The 18429-nt window shown below is 48.2% G+C and overlaps 1 protein-coding gene and 1 long non-coding RNA gene across 4 annotated transcripts in view; one reads left to right on the top strand and one right to left on the bottom strand.

The window, feature by feature from the left end:
* The window catches only part of LOC309400206, a 66054-nt gene extending 62770 nt beyond the window's left edge, over positions 1–3284 (top strand). Inside the window, exon 4 of the long non-coding RNA XR_014176629.1 lies at positions 2989–3284. This is a non-coding gene — a long non-coding RNA (uncharacterized lncRNA). The remainder of the gene's footprint in view (positions 1–2988) is intronic.
* RASGRP2 (RAS guanyl releasing protein 2) overlaps positions 1–11375 on the bottom strand; it is a 61102-nt gene extending 49727 nt beyond the window's left edge. Inside the window, exon 1 of one of the 3 annotated variants that reach the window (XM_081968533.1) lies at positions 11272–11375. The gene's annotated coding sequence lies outside the window, so the exon portion shown is untranslated. Of the gene's footprint in view, positions 1–4928; positions 5235–10132; positions 10367–11271 lie in introns of those variants that run through there. The other 2 variants (XM_081968534.1, XM_081968532.1) reach the window with 2 other exon arrangements.
* Between the last annotated feature and the right edge of the window lie 7054 nt (positions 11376–18429).

Raw genomic sequence — 18429 nt, 5'->3', positions numbered from 1 at the left:
CACGAGGGACCAATGCTCCGCATTTTTTAATGAGCGGATGTAAGAAATGCGTGGGGTGTGGGGGGAGGTTGTGACAGGATATTGGCCTAAGAGGACATCTGCAATTTTGCAAGCTTTGGGAAATCAGGCCTTCCTTCTGGAAACATCCTCTGCTAAAATTCAGGAGCCAGCGAGCGGTCACTGAGCACGTACAGAGAGCCTTTGTCTTCCTTAAGAGGTAGCAGACAGAGCATGCGCCTCTGGAAAGTTTTGGACTGGGCTCAAACTTAGCGCCTCTTGTTACTGGGTTTTCCAACTTGGTGCCTTTTCTGGGCTTCCCAAGAGCCTGGTCCCGACAAAAAAACACTTTTATTAATTGACTGTGAATTCTGCTCCTTCACATCCAAGTCTTTCAAGGGAGGATTTACGGTCACAGACCTTCTCTGGCTTGGAGAGCTGCCAGGCCGATCTCTGCAAAACCTTTGCAAGGAGCCTCAGAGAGTCACAAACCAATTAAGTGAACTAATTTGTCTCCTGCAAACTCCACTCCTCTTTTGCTCCTCTTTTATTTCCTCTGGGAGGGGCCATTCATAGTCTACCTGTGGCCTTACTCCCAAGTCGACCCCTGTTCTTTAGCTCTTCCCTTCATGCCTGGCAGCTCTGCGCATGCGCACACTAGGAACAGGCCCCAGCTGTTCTTCTGCCTCACTGATGTCTGACTCCGAAGGCAGCTGATAACTGTCAGACGGCCTTGACCCCCTCTCTGCCTCCGACACAGAGCCCTCCTCAGAGCCTTCCCCAGACTCCAGGACTGGCCCATCTTCCTCCCTAACCTCCTCACTGTCCGAATCGGCTGCCAGCTCCACTGGTTGGTGGCGGGCCACAACCGGGTAAGGTGGAACTACAATGACCATCATGCCCCGCTGGTGGCTTGGGGATTCTAGAAACAGGCGTGCTGGTGCTTCTAGAAATGGTTGAGTTGTTAAAGTGCTAAGGAATGGGAAAGTGATGGCTCTCTCCCAAAATCCTCCCCTCTGCTCAGAATTCCATGTGCTGGTAGTCCTTGACTTACGGCCACAATTGAGCACCGAATTGCTGTTGTTAAGCAAGACATTTGCTACGTGAGTTTTGCACCCGTTTTCCGACCTTTCCTGCCGCAGTTGTTAAATGAATCCCTGCAGTTGATACAGGTTGTTAAGTGAATATGGCTCCCCTATTGACTTTGCTTGTCGCCAAAGGGGATCACCTGACCCTGGGAGACTGCAACGGTCGTAAGTCTGAGTCAGTGGCCAAGCGTCTGAATTTTGATGGATGCTGCAAAGGTCGTAACTGTGAAAAACGTCCGTGAGTCCCTTTTTTCAGTGCCGTTGTCACCTTGAATGGTCCCTAAACCGTTGTAAGCCGAGCCTGCCTGTAGTCTGGGACCATGGGCTTTGTAGTTAAGCGGGACGGAAGTGACAGTCTTGCTTTGTGCACTTGCCTGGGCCAACGCAGCAAATACTGCTGCATTTTCTTCCAGCTCCAAGTCAAAACGCCGAAGGACCAGACTCCAAGCATTAATAATGCAGTAGGCAATGTAAATTATTCCTGCTTTTTTTCCCCCCCCAGAAAATGTGTTTTTGGGTCACCAGACTGGCTGCCTCAGCATCCTCTCCGGTTGGCAACTGGGCTGCCTAGGAGCCTGAGGACGGCCAGGGATTCCTGTCCTTCTTTGGTATAAACATGATTAGCATCACAATACAGCCGGGACTTGCTAGAACGGCCATCGAATAAATAAAAGAATAAAAATAAAACAACGCCGGAGCATTTCTCCAACCCTTGGAAGGTTGCCGCCCACCAAGTCTAGCTAAGATTGGGGAAACATCTTTTTGAAACCTTGTCATTCGTCCCCAGATAAATGTCCTTCCCCCCCCCCCGCCCCATCTGACCCCCTTTCTTAAAAGGGGCAACTGTGCTGCACCTTTTCAAATCCCCCCCACACACACACACACTGTAAAGGTGAACGGACCGTCTTCCACGCCCAGCGGCATTGCATCCCCTCCTGCAAGATGCAGGGTGAAATTCCCGTCTATGGGAACAAAGAGCTGCAAACGGCAAAGCCGGAGCAGCAGGTTTTTTTTTTTTTCCCTGGCCTTGTGCCAGCCAGCTCACGCCTCCTCCTCCTCCTCCTACATATAAGGCTGCTCCTGTGTCCTTGGAGAACCCTGGTGCAAAGTCACACACTCACACACACGCGGGGGTGTGCACGCATCCCCCCCTGGCCTGCCGGGGGGGGGGATAAGCTTTGCTCCCTCTTCCCTGCGCGCCCGTCCCGTTGTGGAATGCCGAAAGGCGCACCAAGATCTGGGGCTTGGCCAGCGCATGACGCAGGACTGACTGATGGGACATGTCCAGCCCGTCTCGGGGGCCTCACATACGTCCAGATCTCCAAGCCAAAACTGTCTCCTTCTTCACAGGAGGAAATTTGGCCAAAGAGGTTCAGCTCCTAGAAGGAAACAGCAGCACAGGGGACGCCCGAACCTCGTGGTGGAAATTAAAGGGAATCAACATTTATGTCAAACTGGGAACCTGGGAGCTGCTGCATTCACACAAGATGCAGGGTATAATATCTTTGCACTGTGTGGGTTTTTTTTTTTTTTTGCTGGAGTCACCCCTTGAGCCAACCTGGAAAGAGGGGAGATGGGGACTTGTGTAAACAGAATAACAGAGGGAAGGGATCTTGGAGGTCTTCTAGTCTAGCCCTCTGCTCATGCAGGAGACAAATGGTTGTCCAATCTCTTCTTATAAACCTCTAGGGATAGAGCACCCACAACTTCTGGTGGCAAGCTGTTCCACTGATTAATCCTTCTCACCGTTTAGGACATTTCTCCTTATTTCCAGGTTGCTTCTCCCCTTGATTAGTTTCCATCTGTTGCGTCTTGCCTTGCCTTGTGGTGCTTTGGAGAATAAGTTGAACCTCCCCTCTTCTTCGGGGCAGCCCCCTCAAATGTCACGTCCTTCTTTTCACAGGATTGACACCCTGGCTGAATCCAGGAAGCCGAGGGAATTCAGAAAGTGGATTAAACACGTTGTGGGAATGCAGCTATTCCATTGCTGAGGTGGCTGAAGGCAGGTGAGCACGAAAGGCTGTGTCTGAATTATGGCAGGGCGTTATCTGAGGACTCAGATTGTTGGGGGCAATATGCTGACTGTGTAAACAACTTGGAGGGGGCTGTAAAACCCCAACCTTTTGGACCGCAGGGACCACTAAATTCATAATTTTAAATTATGCGGACCGCTAATATGAGCTGTGTAATGCCTGGCTGGGTGGGCGTGGCAAGGTGGTCATGTGACTGGGTGGGCGTGGCGAACTCAATGTCACTCACTTCAAGGGGCGCCTCGCCAGGCTCTACTCGCCCCACCCCTCCCAGCCCTTCCTCGCTTGCCTGCCTGGGCTCCTTAGGGCCCCAACAGGAAGCAGTTGCTGGAGCTAAGCAGCCACCCAGAGAAAGAGTTGGCAAAACAGCTCAGTTCATATTGGATTCGACCGAGAAGGAGGCTCAGCAGAAGCACCTCACTGAGGACTAGGAGCATGGGCTTTCCAAGCAGAGGGAAGACCTGCGGGAGTGCGAGGCCAGGTGCTGGCACCTGGAGGCTCACTGGGCTGAGATGGTCAGCCAGTTCCAGGCCGTGATGCAGTCCCACTGGAACGAGGCCCCCCGGCTCTTCGCCACCAGCAGTGCTTCCCTCCAGCCTTTGCCCAAAGTCCCTCACCAGGAGGCTGAAGCAGACCCCAAGTGGGAATTTCTGCCCCCCTCCGACCCTCCCCAAAAGACCCCAAAGTGGGAGACTCTCTGCAGCAACACAAGCGTTCATTTCACGTATCCGTCCCAGGGGGCCGTAGTTTGAAGACCCCTGATTGAGTGCAATATAAAAAATGCAAATAATGTTTCTGCGGACCACCAAAATTTTCTCGTGGACCATCAGTTGGTGACCGCTGCTGTAAAGCATTGTGAAGCGGGATGTAAGTCTAAGTGCCATTGCTATTCCTTTCTCAGTGGCAGGTTTGAGGCACAGACAAACCCCCAGCCCCTTTTCTGAGAGACCATAAGGGGCCTGGGCCACTCGTAGCCTGTCAGCTTCTTTGTCACTTTGCACCCATCAAACTTTGGAAGTGCACCATCCAACGGTCACAGTTTTAAAGAGAAACCAAGGAGTAAAAGTAAAAACACCCCGGAACTCCCCTCCCCTCCTGGAGAGTGAGTTTTGCATCTGGCTCCCACTCAAGGATGAATTAAGGCCACTCTGCACAGCTTCTAAGCCCAAATACAGGTAGTTCTTGAACCCAACTTTTTCATCGCTAAGCAAGGCAGTCGCTAAGTGGGTTTTGCCCCATCTTATGACTTTTCTCACCACCACCGTTGTTAAGGGAATCCCTGCAGTTGTTCAGTACATCGCACGCTTGTTAGATGAATTCTGGGTTGGCTGGTCAGAAGGTCTCAAAAGGGGATCCCATGACCCCTGGGCACCGCAACCGTCGTAAGTACGAACTCGTTGCCGAGCATTCAAATTGTGAATCGCGTGGCCATGGGGGATGCTTCGACAGATGTGTGAAAAACGGCCGTAAGTCACTGTTTTAAAATCCTGACTAGGTGGCTCAGTGGCTAGGACACTGAGCTTGTCGATCAGAAAGGTCGGCAGTTTGGCAGTTCGAATCCCTAGTACAGGTTTCCTGCCTGAGCAGCGGGTTGGACTAGACGACCTCCAAGGTCCCTTCCAAGCCTGTAACTTTTTTTTACTGTTTTCAGCACCATTGCAATTACGAATGGTCCCTAAATAAAACTGTTGTAAATTGAGGACTATCTGTAAGGTCGCAGAGGTCCTGCTGCATGTTACAACGAGAAAAAGGGCACACAAATACGTTGGAGAATCCTAAGAAATCCCACCAAAGCTTTACAAAGTTTTCTTACCCAAATCTTTGCTTGCTTCTGGAAATCCCCCTCCTCCCCGCTGAATCACACCAAATGCTTTGGACTACACCGTCAAGCATCCCCTGCAGGGCTTCTGTTATGGAAGTCGCAATCCAGACATCTGGGTCTCCACTGTACAAGTTGGGGAACGAGATCCAGGTGTTCCAGAGGTATTTCACGGGAAGAGTCCTCCACTCCTCTGTTCGCAACAGAATCCCTTACGCCACCAGGCTGGAAATTTTGGGCTTAGATAACTTAGAACTACGCCGCCTACAGTCTGACCTAAGCGTAGTACACAAAATTATCTGCTACAACGTCTTACTTGTCAATGACTACTTCAGCATCAACCACAATAACACACGGGCGAACAGTCGATGCAAACGCAAGGTAAACCGCTACAAACTCGATTGCAGAAAATACGAATTCAGCAATAGAGTGGTCAACGCCTGGAATCCTCTACCTGACTCTGTTGTTACATCCTCAAACCCTCCACAGCTTCAACCTCAAACTGTCTCCCGTGGACCTCACCCCTTTCCTAAGAGGTCCGTTAAGGGGGCGTGCATAAGCGTGCCTAATATTCCTGCTCTACTGTCCCTATTTATTTGTAGTCATTTCCTTTGTTTATGTCCATGTTTATACTTATGCCTGTTATCTAGTACATGTTCAACTAACTAACTAGCTAGCTAGCTAACTAAATAAATAAATAAAAAACAAACCCATTGGCTTCACTCAGCACCTACCAAATGTCGGCGTTCTCCCGAAACCCTAAACTAATCCAACTCACTGGGTTTACTTGGCATTCAGACAACACAACAAACGAAACGACAAAACCGAGATCAAAATCAAGTTTCATGTGTTGCAGGAGTGTAGTTCTTTAAGTCCCTAACTGCAGTCAGGTCATCCTCAGCGAGTGTCACCGAACTACAGAGAGGGTAACAACTGTGTGGATGTCGACAAAGGTCTCCCGGAAAAGGTGATAAATTAGAATGCAGCTTTGCAGAGCAGCAGATTGAAATAGTCTTAAAGGAGGAAGGAAAGAAGGAAGGAAGAAGGGAGAGAAGGAAGGAAGGATTGGGGAAAAGGGAAGGAAGGAAGGAAGGAAGGAAGGAAGGAGAGAGGGAAGGAAGGATTAGGGAAAAGGGAAGGAAGGAAGGAGAAGGTTGGGAGGAGAAGGTTGGGAGGGAGGGAGGAGAAAGGTGGGTAGAAAGAAAGAAAGGGGAAGAAAGGAAGGAGAAGGAAGGAAGGGGAAGGGTGGAGGGAAGAAAGGAAGGAGAAGGAAGGAAGGGGAAGGGTGGAGGGAAGAAAGGAAGGAGAAGGAAGGAAGCAGAGAGATAAGGAAAGATGGAGAAAAAGGGAAGGAAGGAAGGAAGGAGAGAGGGAAGGAAGGATTAGGGAAAAGGGAAGGAAGGAAGGAGAAGGTTGGGAGGAGAAGGTTGGGAGGGAGGAAGAAGAAGGGAGGGAGGGAGGAGAAAGGTGGGTGGGAAAAAAGAAAGAAAGAAAGGAAGGAGAAGGAAGGAAGGAAGGGGAAGGGTGGAGGGAAGAAAGGAAGGAGAAGGAAGGAAGCAGAGAGATAAGGAAAGATGGAGAAAAAGGGAAGGAAGGAAGGAAGGAAGGAAGGAAGGAGAGGGGTGGGAGGAAGGAAGAGAGTTGGTGGGAAGAAAGGAAGGAAGGAAGGAAGGGGTGAAAGCAAAAGGGAAAAGAAGAAAGCTGCCCCCCAAAAGGGACGAACCTTACAGAGATCAATGTATGGAAATCAAATGCGCAGAAGGCACCTCATGCGTGGCACTGAGTACAGCAACAGCCCAGTGCCCAAGAAACGTTTGCCAAACAGGAAGGCAAATTTTGCCATTTCCTTTGCAATGTTGCTTGGGCACTCTCTTCTAAATACAGATACTCTCGACTTACAACCATTCGTTTAGTGACCGTTCAAAGTTACAACGGCACTGGGAAAGAGCAACCATTCTGACCACATTTCACACTTTACAACTGTCCGTCCGTCTGTCCCCCGCAGCCACATGATCAAAATTGGGACCCTTGGCTGCCGATTCACATTTACGATGGTCGCAGTGTCCCTCGGCTAGGTTTTGTAAACCTCCTGACGAGGAAAGTCAAGCCAGATTCACTTAACAACCGCGTGACTGACTTTAAAACTGCAGCGATTCACTTAATACCTGTGGTAAGAAAAGCCGTAAAATGGGGCAAAACTCACTTAACAACTTGAGGAGCTTAGCAACCGAAATTGTGGGCTCAGCTGTGGTCGTAACCCGAAGACTACCTGTACTACTTACAGGAACATGTGAGAATCGCTGTCCGAACCTGTATCTCCAACCAGCCTGGAGAAGGCTGTGAAGGTCTTACTCCTCTTTAGCCATGGGGCTATGCTGTCTGGCCTACCCTACAGGGTTGTTGTGAGGATCAAGCAGGTAGAGAGAAGCATCATTTAGTTCATCCAGTTAGACGCAAATTAACCTAGTTATTCCAGTTAGTCGTAAGTAGAGGACTATCTCTCATTTTGCATTTGGGAGTCGCACGAACCATTCATTTATCAGCCCCAACAGCAAATGTGTCTTTGGAACTGCCTGCTACAGGACCCCACCACACCACTCGCTTCGGCAAAGACTCGGAGGGTGTTGTGGACCGTCAGTGGCCAGCAAAGCTGGCAGCAGAGTCGGACAATGAGGAGGCTGGGGAGGAACCTGGGCCAGTCCTGGAGTCTGGGGAAGGCTCGGAGGAGGGCTCTGTGTCGGAGGCAGAGAGGGGGCCAGGGCCGTCTGACAGTTATCAGCTGCCTTCAGAGTCAGACATCAGTGAGGCAGAAGAACAGCTGGAGCCTGTTCCCAGTGGGCGCATGCGCAGAGTTGCCAGACGAAGGGAACAGCTGAAGAACAGGGGTCGACTTGGGAGTAAGGCCACATGTGGACGATGAATGTCCCCTCCCAGGGGGAATAAAAGAGGAGCGAAAGGGGAGTGGAGCTTGCAGGAGTCCATTAGTTCGCTTCATTGGTTCGTGACTCTCTGAAACTCCTGGCCAAGTTCTGCAGATCTCGGCCTGGCAGCTCTCCAAGCCAGAGAAGGCCTGTGACTGTAAATCCTCCCTTGAAAGACTTTGCTGGATGTGAAGGATCAGAATTCACAGGAAATTCATAAAAAGGGGTGGTTTTTTTTGTCGGGACCAAGCGTTTGCTTTAGGCTCTCGGGAAGCCTCGGTCAGAACAGAGGGTTTTGGGTGTCGTGAGAACCCACCCCTGGCAAGACAGGAAAGCGATCCAGGCCAAGCGTGTGGGTTTGTTCCAACCTGATCTGCCCCACGCAAGACTTGCCGCGTCTTTGTATGGCAGAGAAAGATTATTATTATTAATCTTTTAAAGCAGGCCTTTTGTGCTCGGAAATGGTGGGTTAGCGCAGAGTTATTTTTAGGCGTGCGTGTCTCGCTTTGGGGGCTCACAACTGCGAGCAGAGAAGCCGATAACATCCAGGACTCCTGCTCCGAGGTCCTGCAAAGCACCCTCCCTTCGCACAAACTCACGCACACTGCCCCCCCCTTGCCCACCAACACTCAGTCTGTTTTTGTCCGCCTTGCACTTTCAACGCTCAATCTTTTTTTCCTTCCCTCTTTTTGTTATTATTCCGAGAGGCCTGGTTGCAAAAGAGCAGCCACATTGCCAAGCTGGACTTCCCCACAACCTGTGTGTGTGTGTGTGTGTGTCACACACACACGCCGAGTTGTCGACAGATTGTGTGGCATCAACACTTATCAACCCAGGCAGCTGCTCCCTGCCCCAAAGCCCCAAGAGAACGCATGGAAGGCATGCGTTTCACCTGAGAGAGAGAGGCGCTCTTCATTGCCCAATGTATTTATTTTTTTAAAAGAAAGAAAGAAGCCAGCAATCTTGGCTTGTCTGCCTCTTCAAGCCACCTTTCCCACTGGGGCACACCAGGGCTCCCTTGAGACGCATTCTCCTTCCAGGCGCATGGCGAGAGATGCAGTCATTTTATACACCGGGCTCCACGCTGCATTGCACACGGTCTGGTCGCGCACACACACACATCACACACACACACAATTACACACACACACACCCTCCTCAAGACCCACGCTACCATCCCAGAAGCACACAAATCTTCCCCTTCTCACAATCGGCACACACAGCCCCAGGAAGGGGGAGAAAAACGCAAACGCCCCAATCAGGTTGGGTGTCTTCCTGTTTCCCCACATCTGGATAGAACGCACATCAGGAACACAACCTGACAGGTAAATGGTTTCTCTTTTCACAAAAGCCCCGTTTTCCTTTCACACACACACACACACCTGGCGAGGGAAAAGGTGCTGCTGCTGCTGAGATCTTTTTGTATTTAAAAGGGGCACAAAAGCTCAGAGGAAAAAGGAGGGTAATTCTCAAGATCCAATTTTTTAATATCCATTTTTTAAAAACCCATTTTGCAACGTCGCGAGGCGCTCAGTCCAGCTTCGCTTCTTTTTGGGGGCTTGGGGTTATATTTTAGGTCGCCAGCCCCTTGCATTGAGTTCCCAAGCCGGAAGGATGCCCGCAAAGGCTGGGTTCGCACGACCACGACCCCCCCCCTCCCCAACCCAGGTCAGCGAAAGGCCAGCCGGCGCACAGCAGCGGCTGCCGATCCTTGGAAAGCTCCGTTAAGCTGAACCCGGGACCCGCAGAGGTCCTGGGAAGCCTAAACGGGCAAACGGGGAAAGAAGCGAGAAAGCGGGAAGCCGGGCTGGGTCGGGCAAAGGCGCAAGAGGGATCCCGAAACCCTCCCGGACGTTGCGCGGGGCAAAGCGTCATCCTGATAGCCGAAGTTAAGTTTCTTGCTCCGATCCCAGGAAGCGCCGGATCCGCCGGCCCAAAGAAGCGGAGGGGGGGATCCAATCGATCCCCTTCCCCTACTAAAAGCCCCGCGGGCGGGCTGCGCTTTAAACGGTGGAGCTTGCATTCGCCCACCCGGGAGCGCAAGAAGGGGCAGCAGCACTCTGTGCGTGCCCAGAGGCTTGCTTCCCCGGTGGGATTCCTTCCCTTTCTCTCCCGTTTGCTGCCCAGCCCTCCTCGCGATCCCCTCCTTGCGCTTCGAAGCGGCCAGGGGGTCCGATCCCTCCATCCTATCCTCGTCGCCCTCGGGCACTCTGTTCACGCCCAGAGGTACCCTCGTTTCCCCCCCCCCCCTCCTCTCCCTCTTCCCGGCTCACTCACCGGCTCCGGGCGGCTTGCTTTGCGCGCCCAGACTGCTCTTTTCGCCCGGTTTGCAGCGGAGCCCGGGGGGACGCGCAGCCTCGGCTCGCCCGCGGACGCTGGAGTGGGGGGGGGCGAGAGGAGGGGGCGATCCCTAGGCACGTCCCCGCCTCGCCTCCCTCGCCCGCCCCCGGCTTGGCCTTGAGTCGCCGCCCGTCGCCCAAGCCGGTCGGAGGAGCGGAGCGGAGAGGAGCGCAGTGCGCAAGGAAGGGAGGCGGGACCCCCGTAGAGGAGGGAGGGGGAGAGGAGGGGGCTCGGGGGTGGGGGAGAGCAGCACCGTCACACACACACCACTTCTCTGCCTCCGAAAAGAGCAAGAGTGCCTCTGGGCGTACGCAGAGCGCTCTCTCGTCGGCGCAGGGAGCAGGTAGGTAGATGGTAGATAGGATAGATAGATAGATAGATAGATAGATAGATAGATAGATAGATAGATAGATAGATAGATAGATAGATAGATCAAGAGAGGGGAAGAGGGAGGGAGGGGGACCGCTCCGCGTCCCCACCAGGCGTCGTCCCCACGCGTGGAAGGCATCCCACCCAGCAGCAGTTTGGGAAGCTGGGTGTGTTGTGTTCAAGTTGTGCAACGTGGCTCAGCGGGTAGACGAACCCCGGTTAAGGAAAGGGAGGCGCGCCCCATAAACCCGACAATCAGGCTACCGAAGGAGATGCGCGGAGTTGAGCGCAGTGTGTAAACACACACACAGACACAGAGAGAGAGAGTGCCCGTGTTGCGTTGGCAGAGCGTGACCTACTTCACACCGCTGTGCCAAAACAAAGCCACGTCCAACCCACGAAGATCCCGGACTTTCGTTTTGCCTAAACGGGACCTCCTGCAAACTTGCTCTTATTTCTCAGCTGTTTCCTCCGAAGTTCAGGGCGCGAGAGTTGGGTTCGTGAAAACTTGGGTTGATGACTTCACCCGTTTGCACCAAGGGGTCCTGAAAGGGTTAGGGTTAGGCTGGATTTCTCCCCCAAAAAGCACCCTTAACAGCCAGGGAAAAGCTGACCTCAGACAAGCGTGTGTGAATGCAGCTGCAAGGTTGTTTTTTTTAAAAAAAAAAACCTGACCTGGTTAGCCATGTTGGATGAAAGCTAGAAACCTGGAGATGTTGGAGGCGGAAACAAGAGTCACGCCTCTCCATAAAAAGCAAAACAAGGCGCCATTCCTCATGGTTCCAAACACCCTGCTGTGGAGGAAAACCTTAACGCCCATCGTATCCTTGTCTGCAGATGGTGCAACAAGGGCTTTGCTCTCCCAGAGCAGGGTTGTGCAACGCACTCTCCTTGCCTCCCCTCCGTTGTGGGAGCTTACGCACCTGGATGCTCCTATAGTCTCAGGAGGTCAGGTTGCCTCCTGTCTCAAATCCTTTTTTGTTCTGGGGAAATGTTCTACATATTTGTCACCTAGACCACCAGCTCCATTCATCATACCTGAATCTCTCCCCCACCTCAAAAAACCTTAATCTTAATTTCTAATTTCTTTCCTGCTCTGCAAATCTTCAATGAGTCTCTCTCTATATCTATCTATCTATTTATCTATCTATCATCCATCATCTCTCTATCATCTATCAATCATCACTCTCTCTGATCTCTCTCTATCAATTATCTATATCCATCATCTATCTATCTATCTATCTATCTATCTGAATCATCTCTCTCTCTATCAATCTATATATCCATCCATCTATCTATCTATCTATCTATCTATCTATCTATCTATCTGTATCATCTCTCTCTCTATCAATCTATCTATATCCATCATCTATCTATCTATCTATATCATCTCTCTCTATCAATTATCTATATCCATCATCTATCTATCTATCTATCTATCTATCTATCTATCTATCTGTATCATCTCTCTCTCTATCAATCTATCTATATCCATCATCTATCTATCTATCTATCTATCTATCTATCTATCTATCTATCTATCTATCTATATCATCTCTCTCTCTATCAGTTATCTATATCCATCATCTATCTATCTATCGATCTATCTATCTATCTATCTATCTGTATCATCTCTCTCTCTCTCTATCAATCTATCTATATCCATCATCTATCTATCTATCTATCTATCTATCTATCTATCTATCTATCTATCTATCTATCTATATCATCTCTCTCTCTATCAGTTATCTATATCCATCATCTATCTATCTATCTATCTATCTATCTATCTATCTATCTATCTATATATCGATATCATCTCTCTCTCCCTATCAATTATCTATATCCATCGTCTATCTATCTATCCATCCATCCATCCATCCATCCATCCATCTAGATATTCTAGACTAGAGGATAGAATGGAATGGGATATTGAACAGAATAGAATAAAACAGAATAGAAAATATGGAATAGAATGGAATGCAAGACAAGTAGAATAAGAACTTTATTTCCACTTTAAATGTACATTATTCAGCATACATTAAAATGAAATTTTGTTGCATTCAGTTCTCAAAAGATAACCATTATGCAAAAACCAACATACACACACAAACACACGACACAGAAATATCAGAGAGAGGGGCAGGGAGGGAGGGAGAGACAGGAACTCATCAAGGAGGTTCAGAGGGCAGGAAAGAAATTAAGATTAAGGTGGGGGGGGGAGGAAGAGAGATTCAGGTATGATGAATGGAATCCGTGGGGTGTTATAGCCCCCCTCCCCAGTTGGCAACCCGGCATAATGCCGATCCCCGGGGGTCCCATGCGTGCCTTACAATTTGGCATTGCAGGCTGCTCCGGTTGCCATGGCAACTGGCTCAGTGCTGGGAAAGGTGGGGGGGGGGTCTAGAGGGCCGGGTCCTAATTCAGCAGCATCTTCCTTCCTGCCAGTCCCAAACTGCCATCATCGTCTCCGTCATGACGCAGGTGGAGGTGTGCCCTTTTTGTGCCCGAGTTTGGGCTCCAAATTCAAGGAAGCAGCAATCAAGCCTCAAACAGCAAACCGAGGCTTATCCCTAACTGAGATCAGCTGTTTGAGGAAAATGCAGCTGCCGAATATATGAGGCTTGCTAAGGTGTGGTACACAACCTCTGCTAACTTCAGCCTGAACAGCCAGCTGAGCTCATAACTCCCACAAACGCCTTAAAATCCCCAAAGACTCCAATTCTAGCTTGTCTTGGGGGTTTAAACCCAGTCACGGTATGCCCCCTTCTGTCAGTAGCTGGTGTTCCCAGGCTAAATGCAGGCTTGCCTCTGAGCATCCGCAGAGGGCTTTTTCTATCTGTTCTGACCTAGGGTTCCTGTAAAAAAAGCACATGCTTAGTTTCCAAAACCCTCTTTTTATTTCAACGGCTGTGAATCATCTTCATTCACAGCCTGTAATGAGTCTCAAATAGTTGCAAAGAGTCCTACAATAGGCTTCCAAAGTCCTTCCGGGATAAGGCTGATAAGTACCCACCTTTATCTTCCTGGAAACGCTGCCAAAGACTTAATTGGCAATTAGCTTGGCAAGACAAACAGAGCAAAGAGTCAAAACGGAGCTTCAGAAGGTAAACTGACCAGCATGAACCAAGTTGCTTCCTGCAAAGGCTCCTGTGCCTTTGGTCCTCCTTTACGTTGGAGGGGCCAATTGGAAAGAAAGCAGAGAAGAGCAACGAAGATGATTAAAGGTAAAGGTTCCCCTTGCACATATATGCTAGTCGTTCCTGATTCTAGGGGGCGATGCTCATCTCCGTTTCAAAGCCAAAGAGCCAGCGCTTTCCGAAGACGTCTCTGTGGTCATGTGACCAGCAGGACTAAATGCCGAAGGCCCACAGAACGCTGTTCCCTTCCCACCAAAGGTGGTTCCTATTTTTCTACTTGCATTTTTTACCTGCTTTCGAACTGCTAGGTTGACTGGGACATAGGTGGATGGGTGGATGGATGTAGGTATAGCTATATAAATATATTGTTTTGCAAAACTTATTTTGAACCCAAAGACATGATTCCATGGCACATTAGAAAATAATATCCTGCTAATTAAGCTACGTATTAAAAATGACTAAGGGCTAAGACGCTGAGCTTGTCGATCAGAAAGGTCGGCAGTTCAGCAGTACGAATCCCTAGCGCCGCGTAACAGAGTGAGCTCCCGTGACTTGTCCCAGCTTCTGCCAACCTAGCAGTTGGAAAGCAGGTAAAAAACGCAAGTAGGAAAATAGGAACCCCCTTTGGTGGGAAGGGAACAGCGTTCCTTGCGCCTTTGCATCCTTTGCAGGACCACGGAGACGTCTTCGGACAGCGCTGGCTCTTCGGCTTTGAAACGGAGATGACCAGCGCCCCCTAGGGTTGGGAACGACTAGCACATATGTACGAGGGAAACCTTTACCTTTAGTGTAACAAAGATAGCAGTCTTCCAATAGTTGAGGTGCTGTCACAGAGAAGAGGGGGTCAACCTATTCTCCAAAGTATTAGAAGGCAAGACAAAAAAAAAAGATGGAAACCAATCAAGGAAAGAAGCTTACCTGGCATTAAGGAGAAATGTCTGACAGTGAAAACAATTAACCAGTGGAACAGCTTGCCACCAGAAGTTGTGGGTGCTTTAACACTGGAGGTTTTTATGAAGAAACTGGACATCCACTTGCCTAAAATGATATTGGGTCTTCTGCTTGAGTAAGGGGTTGGACTAGAAAACCTCCAAGGTCCCTTCCAAGTTTGGTATTCTGTATAAATTGAGCTGGGACTGTTTGTGAACTGTGAGGTTGCCTACTATTGGATGGGCAAGAAAAAGGTGTATAAAGCAAGGATTTGTGTATTTCAGCTGATGTTCTATCCTAAGGCTTCCCCAGCATCACGAAGCCAAGTCCTCGTCCCGATAAACCCCTTTTATTTAATTGATAATGAATTCCTCTCCAGGGAAGTCTTTCCTCTCCCACAGTCTTTCAAGAGAGTTCACAATTACTAACCTTGATCAGATGTGGAGAGTGGCCAGGCCGATATCTTTCAGATGCCACAATTCTTGGCAAGACTGCAGGAATGATCTAATTGTCTCCTGCAAACTCCACTCCCCTTTCGCTCCTCTTTTATTTCCTCTGGGAGGGGCCCTTCATCCTCCACCTGTGGCCTTCCTCCCAAGTCGACCCTTGTTCTTTAGCTGTTCCCTTCGTCTGACAACTCTGCGCATGCGCACACTGGGAACAGGCTCCAGCTGTTCTTCTGCCTCACTGATGTCTGACTCCGAAGGCAGCTGGTAACTGTCAGACGGCTCTGGCTCCCTCTCTGCCTCCAACACAGAGCCTTCCCCAGACTCCGGGACTGGCCCAGGTTCCTCCCCAACCCTCCTCACTGTCCGAATCTGCTGCCAGCTCTGCTGGTGGGCCGCAAACAGCTGATGCATTAATGGTGGACGCCTACAACCAAGTCCCTATGTGTCATGCCAGCCTATAATGAAATGGCAGCACATGTGGCCATAGATGGCCGCATCCCCGACCAATTAAGCTCTTTCAAATCCTGCCAACTACAGATCCCATTACCACCGTAAAAGTCTTAGTGGATCCATGCCAAAATCCCGGGGAGGACACTGAGATCACACCCAGACACAGACAGATACACAAAGGGTGGCCGGTGGCACTAATTGGAGAATCCCACTAATTTATTGTTTTTAAGTCCTCGCGAGCTTCTCTCTTCTCTTTGAACCTTGGATGTCTCGGGAACAAAAACTATCAGAAGCAGAGGGTACCTCTGAGCATGTGCAGGATGCCTCTTCTCCCTCCCCCTCGCCCCGGAAGATTTGAAGTGGGTAGGCGGCACTCAGTAGGCGTTTAACGGGATTCAGATATTTTCAGTTTCCTCAATAATGAATTTATAACCTGCTTTTGCTTCCTGGTTGTTTGCATGCTCACATTGGCAAGCATAAAACAAGGAAAATAGTAATAATCTTATTGTCCTATACTAGCTGAATACCTGTGCTCCACTACTAAACTATGTGATGGGGCTTGATAAATAAATCGACACTCAACAGCTTAAAAATAAATGTGTAGTTACAATCGGCCTTTCTCCTTCTCTCCCTCAGGCTTGACCCACAGAGGCCTCTCCTATCTTATCTCCTTCTCTCCCTCAGGCTGGCCTCATTGATCCTCTCCTATCCCTTTATCTCCCTCAGGCTAACTCCTTAGCATCAGAGCGTTTTTTCAGGTGGGAAGGGGGAGTAGAAACTCCCAGCCCGCAGGCTCGATGAGTCACGCGCTGGTCACATCCAAGCCCAAGTGGCAGTTGGAACAGAGTTCTTTTCAGGTGGGGAGGGGTAGTAGAACGTCTTAACTCCTTAGCAACTCCTGAGCCTCTTAATAATACTATAAGAAATTGTAATGATCCGATGGTCATTTCGAAAAATCCTTTCTTAGCAAGTACCTAGACGCCAAGAGTAACATATGTGCCAAATATCAAGTTTGTAGGCTTTACAGTTCTGGAGATTCCGTGAGGATGCATGAGTGGTATTCACAGGTAGATAGATGATAGATAGATAGATAGATAGATGATAGATAGATAGATAGATAGATAGATAGATAGATAGATAGATAGATAGATAGATAGATGATAGATTGATTGATAGATAGATGATAGATAGATAGATAGATAGATAGATAGATAGATAGATAGATAGATAGATGATAGATAGATAGATGATAGATAGATGATAGATAGATAGATAGATAGATAGATAGATAGATAGATAAATGATAGATAGATGATAGATAGATGATAGATTGATAGATAGATAGATGATAGATAGATAGATAGATGATTGATTGATTGATAGATAGATAGATAGATAGATTGATTGATTGATAGATAGATGGATAGATGATAGATAGATAGATAGATAAATGATAGATAGATGATAGATAGATAGATAGATAGATAGATAAATGATAGATAGATGATAGATAGATAGATGATAGATTGATAGATAGATAGATAGATGATTGATTGATAGATAGATGATAGATAGATAGATAGATAGATAGATAGATAGATAGATAGATGATAGATAGATAGATAGATAGATGATAGATAGATAGATGATAGATAGATGATAGATAGATAGATAGATAGATAGATAGATAGATAGATAGATAGATAGATAGATAAATGATAGATAGATGATAGATAGATGATAGATAGATAGATAGATAGATAGATAGATAGATAGATAGATGATTGATTGATTGATAGATAGATTGATTGATTGATTGATAGATAGATAGATAGATAGATAGATAGATGATAGATAGATGATAGATAGATAGATAGATGATAGATTGATAGATAGATAGATAGTTAGATGATAGATAGATAGATAGATAGATAGATAGATAGATAGATAGATAGATGATAGATAGATGATAGATAGATAGATGATAGATTGATAGATAGATAGATAGATAGATAGATAGATAGATAGATAGATGATAGATTGATAGATAGATAGATGATTGATTGATAGATAGATAGATAGATAGATAGATAGATAGATAGATAGATAGATAGATGATAGATTGATTCACTGGATCATGTTGCTATCTGAAACTTAAGATTTGGATCTTGTCTTTCCATCTTGTAGAAAAGGGTTCCTCAATTTTGGCTACTTAAAGACTTCAACACCCACAATCGGGGAACTCTGGGAGGTGAATTCCACCCCGTCTTAAAAAGGGTCCAAAGTTGAGAAATGCTAGTCTAAAAAACGGATGGACAGGCCCAGCCTCTGCATACGACTCCTGCCATTTAACGCAAAGCCTGGGTAGCTTTTCCATCGGCTAAGGAAAAATTGTGAGAGCGCTCACGAGGAGGGGGGGGCCTATTTTTAGCTTCCTTTCTCCCAAATGCAAAAGAACAGCTGTTGTGGCCTGTTTGGTGGAGGAGGGGGGGGTTAATGAGGGCGAGATTATCCACTCCCTGCCAATTTTTTTTTTTTCATTTTCTTTTTCAAGGGCCCAGCTTGACCACTTCACCAGGCCCTTGGGAAGGACCAGGGGCACCTCAGATCCACGTTATTATTTGGCACCGTCCAGATGTGTCTTGATTCCAAATCTCAGCATTCCCCAATCAGGGCCGGTTGGAACACTTAAAAGTCTTCAAAAAGGCGACGTTTATTTATCTAGCCTTTCCCAGCCACTGGAAATCGTAGCAAACAAAATAAGGACAAGCAATCAGAGATATCTTTGGCATTTTATTTCCTCCTTTGCAAACTCTTTTTGATTTTTTAGGAGTGGAGTTTTAGAGAAAGAGGAAAGTGGTCCCAGGCTGAATCATTTTCTTTGTGTGTTTTTGCA

This window comes from Natrix helvetica, assembly GCF_964273705.1.
Source record: "Natrix helvetica genome assembly, chromosome: 16".
Taxonomy (NCBI): Eukaryota; Metazoa; Chordata; class Lepidosauria; order Squamata; family Natricidae; genus Natrix; species Natrix helvetica.
The sequence above is the reverse complement of the archived record's forward strand: the minus strand, read 5'-3'. Positions and strand labels throughout refer to the sequence as shown.